The 4,887-nt window shown below is 37.4% G+C and overlaps 1 long non-coding RNA gene across 1 annotated transcript in view; it reads left to right on the top strand.

Moving 5' to 3' along the window:
* Positions 1-3,025: 3,025 nt before the first annotated feature.
* LOC147170364 (uncharacterized) overlaps positions 3,026-4,887 on the top strand; it is a 4,105-nt gene continuing 2,243 nt past the window's right edge. The window contains exon 1 of the long non-coding RNA XR_015095594.1: positions 3,026-4,887. This exon is cut by the window's right edge and continues 443 nt beyond it. This is a non-coding gene — a long non-coding RNA (uncharacterized LOC147170364).

Raw genomic sequence — 4,887 nt, 5'->3', positions numbered from 1 at the left:
AATGATACAGACCCTCTCAGGCCATGGCAAAGGTACCATTCAACTAGTTTTAAGTTGATGTTTTGACACGTGTGTGACGTCATGCATGTTGTGATCACCTCTCTGATCAACTGCTGAAAGGTGAGTGATTCTTTCCTCTTTCATCTAGAACTACTTCAAACTTCAAAGCGTATGTAGGAATGACAAAAACATGTTGTTTTTTTATGATTGTGTTGCTGTTAATGTTTTTTGTTATGTTTTTGTTTTATGTTGCGTTTTTGTTGAGAATACAGTACAGGCCAAAAGTTTGGACACACACACACACACACACCCCCGCACACACATACACACACACACACACACCCACCCCCACCCCCACACCCCCCCCCCACACACATTCATGACACATCTCATTCAATGTGTTTGCGTCATTCTCATTACTATTTACATTGTAGATTCTCACTGAAGGCATCAAAAATAAAAATGAACGCATGTGGAGACTTAACAAAAAAAGGTGAAATAACTGAAAACATGTTTTAGATTCTAGTTTCTTCAAAATAGCCACCCTTTTCTCTGATTACTGCTTTGCGCACTCTTGGCATTCTCACCTCTGGGAACACCTTCAAGAGTGTTGGAATTTTTTTTTCAGGTGATAACTCTTGAAGCTAATCGAGGGAATTCCAAGAATGTGGAAAAAAATGATCAGAGTGACTATTTTGAAGAATCCTACTTTATTTTTGTAAGTATATAACTCCACATTTGTTCATTCATAGTTTTGATGCCTTCAGTGAGAATCTACAATGTAAATAGTCATGAAAATAAAGAAAATGCATTGCATGAGAAGGTCTGTCCAAACTTTTGCGCCTGTACTGTATATCTGTATATGTTTATTATATACCAGTTGGCCAAAACGCGAACAGACGGAGCAGCACTGGTCCAAAAACTGTTAAATTCTTTACATTCTCTCTAATTATGCCATTATTGTATGTTTTATATTTGAGCCCACCCTTTCTTATAGCCCACCTTAGAAAAACATCCTTGCCCACAACTCTGTGTTTCCTCCCCAGCTTTAATCTCAATGAAAAGTGTGTTCAACGATAAAGCGGCCAACCAAAGTGCAATAAAAGATGGGAGGAACTAGGAGCAGAGTGCAAGGTTCCTTTATTTTATCACCTGTTGCCTTTGGGCAGCCTTACGATTACCTCTCGCACCTGGATTTTGTGCAATGGTCTTCTTATTAGCGGATGTGCAAAGAAACAGGGGATAACATGCATTAAAAGTGCATACAAGGGGACGGAGTTAACTGCAATTATATCTACCCAAAAAGTATAATTTTTTTCCTCTGCAAAATTTGTGAAATAAATAAATAAATTATTTTATTATCTGTTACACAAGTGTGCCAACTATACAAGGAAGATCCAATTAAACATAAATAGTAACGTCCTATCAATTCGTATAGTTCCATAAAATCAGATTGTTGAAAGTTCATTCACTGGTCACGTTATCTTTGCCTGCCATCTTGTGGCTCTTTGTTGCACATGCAGACATACAGTTGCTAAGTTTAACACACTCAATCAAACCTATAAAGGAAATATGCTTTAATTGGATTATTGATTTATATATTTAGTAGGCTCAAGCTATAAACTGTAATGCATTGTGATTTAATTTCTCCCTAATTTCTCCCTCCCTTTTTTCTGTGGGGTCTATTAGCAGTTGGTAAAATTGCTTTAATGGTGCATCAATGCCACCATTTGACGTTGTCCTACAAGGAATCAATGCGAAATGCTAATGCTATGTTAAAATTGGAACGAGTTATTCATTTTGAGGTAGAGGTCTAAACTGCACGCCTATTTAAGAATTTGCTTGTATCTCATTAAAAAAAAACCTGGTCTCTTGTAAAAGTCAACTTACTCATATCTCAAGGAACTGATGTAGGGAGACCGGGGCAAATTGTATCACTTTTTATACTTCCATATATTTCAGGGAATCAATACATCATATATAAACAAAATGTGTACCAGATGAAAGACCAAAGACTTAGGTAGGCTATATTTTTTGTATTCATGTAATTTTCATACTTAGTGTCAGTGCATAGTTATAGTTGCATAGTTATTGCTGATTAAATTGAATAAAAAAAAAAAAAAGAAACATTTTGGTTATTGGATGGAAGGATGGTTCGTCATGAAACTTAAACCAGTCCTGACATGTCGGCATACTGTAGTTCCAACAACTGGAAAATCTATTTCTAAACAACGAAACAGAACATTGCAAATTCATTACCTCATACTCATCTGAAGAATAATTCTGGCATACGCAAACCGAGCTTTTCATTGGCCCATTCTTTGCATATGTGACAACAAACCTCAAAATGACTGGAACAAGTTGCCCTAAACTACCATGTTGTCTAATTCTTGCTCTAGTTTAAAGTTAGCTTAAAACAGAGCAATGACACAATGCCTGGATCTCTCCTCTAAAGAGTCCACATAATTTGCTGCTAGAATTGGTCTATTACTTCGGGTTGTGCAAAACATGTAACTGGCACTTATCTCAGCTCACAACGTGCTATTCTCTTCTCAGATGGTACACAACCCTTGACCATTTATACGAAGAAAACTAGTCTTCTACTTTTTTGTTGCACCCTCTGGTGGAGAATAAAATTGCAATGTGACAACTTACCCGTGATACAACTAGCCCCGGTCTCCCCAAGATAATTTTGCAATATTTTTATATGAACATTTTTCATTTTCATTTTTGTCTTACTCAAGGTGAATCAATTATCTTGACAGAATCTTCTCTAAAAGGAGAACTGGTTCTGGTGAACGCTTATGCCCAGGTGGAACCTTCATGTCTGGATATGCGCAGGTTAGCTGGGAACAATGGCGGCCACTGTGCCTGGCCTCACTGGAAGTTGAAGATGTGGAGGATCTATACATCATCGTTGCCCCCCCCACACACATATATATATATAAATATATGTGTGTGTGTGTGTGTGTGTGTGTGTGTGTGTGTGTGTGTGTGTGTTTGCCTTTGTGTATTATGAGGACATGTCACCTGAATACACGCAACACTGCGAGGACATTTTGAATTATGAGGACACAGCCCATGTCCTCATAATTCATTCAATGCAGAAGTGCTTCTAGGGCTGTAGAAGGCTTAAATCCAAAGTTTTAGCCAATGTCCTTGTAAACCATAATTACATGAATTTGTGTATTTTTGTGTATTTGATGACGCCCCCTGTAGGAAGGTCCTCGTAATGCACCACTTCATGAATTATTCACACTAGTGTATATTTCACAGCATTTGATTGGCTGACCGTCACCTGTCCCCACAATTACGCACATGTCCCCATAATTCAGTTTTTTCTCAAAATGCTGTGTATTGTGAATGTTTGTCTGTAGACGCAGAGCCTTTTTTTTTTTTTTGCAGCCACCAATTCCTAAGTAGATAAATTAAATAATGAAATACACTATGACATTTAATTATATATTTCAGTATTTAATTCTTGCAGTGGTTGTTTATTTGAAAATATACAATGGTTAACAGCTGTTTATCACATCACTTTGAACAGCTGGAGGCAGAGACAGAGAAACTGTCAGTGCCGTATATTGATTCATCATTTAACATCCCACCCTGCCTTTACAATGTAACATCTTTCTGTACACCAGTGGCCAAATGTTTTGAGAATGACATTGATTTTCTAAAAATCTCCAGTGCTGACTTATTATTATTGTTTTTTTATGATGGCAATTTGCATGTACTCCAGAATGTTATAGTGATTAGATGAATTGCAAAGTCCCTATTTGCCATGAAAATTAAAGTAATTTCCTTTAGTGACCTTACAAACTTTAAGTGAAGAAGGCTTCAGGGCACCCAAGAAAATCCAGCAAATGCCAGGACTATCTCCCAAAGTTGATTCAGCTGCGGGATAAGGACATCACCACCAGTGTAGAGCTTGCTCAGGAATGGCAGTAAGCAGGTATGAGTGCATCTACACCCATGGTGAGGGAGTAAGACTTTTGGAGGATGGCCTGGTGTGACCAGTGAAAAGGGGATTCCATAAATACAGACCAAAATAAGAAAAAAAGAGTTGAAGTTATTTTCTCTGATTAACCCCCTTTCCAAATGTTTGGGGCATCCGGAAAAATGCTTGTCTGGAGAAGAAAAGGTGAGCGCTACTAAAGTATAGTACTAAAACATCCTCGGACAGCAACTGTATGACAGCAGCAAGGTTATTTTATTTACTAAAGCAAAAAAACATTTTCGTTAATGAAAAAAAAAACCTTTTTAAAAAACTGAAACTGAAATCACATTTTATGATTACAAAATGATCTATAATTCTAGCAATAATATCCTTTGTTTTCGTCTGTGGTAATTCATTTAATATATGAGCCTTTGGGGTTCATTTTAAATGTGATCTATTTTTTTTTATTGACACTGTAAATCATAGAACAATAGCCACTCTTATCAACAAAGTTCATAATCCAACGACTGAACCAATTTGTTGATTTGAACTGGATTTATTATATTGCCCTGAGTACGGAAGTGACGTCATCTAGCAGCCCCGATAGAGAACCGCCCCCGGCTCTATTTACTTCACGAGATGTGATGGCGTGTAGCTGTGCTAATGAGGTAGGTTTGAAGCTCGAATTTTTCCTGTTGTTGTTGGTCGCTTGTGTACATTGCTCCCTCTTTCGCGAAAATGATTTATAATGCAAGTCCAGTGTAAGTGCAGCTAAGCTTACGTTAGCATACCTAACCATCTGTTGATTATGATGGATGCAGCTAATTATTTAGAATTGCTACGCTTCTGTTAGCGACGGTTAGCATAGCAGAGCTAACCGTCTGTTGAGTAAGATGAATGCTAATTGCAATTTTTAAGAGGAAAGCAATAACAGGCTGGTTTTTGAT

Source organism: Leptonotus elevatus, chromosome 7 (genome assembly GCF_054856555.1).
Source record: "Leptonotus elevatus isolate MCC_2025b chromosome 7, RoL_Lele_1.0, whole genome shotgun sequence".
In the NCBI taxonomy this organism is placed as follows: domain Eukaryota; kingdom Metazoa; phylum Chordata; class Actinopteri; order Syngnathiformes; family Syngnathidae; genus Leptonotus; species Leptonotus elevatus.
The sequence above is the reverse complement of the archived record's forward strand: the minus strand, read 5'-3'. Positions and strand labels throughout refer to the sequence as shown.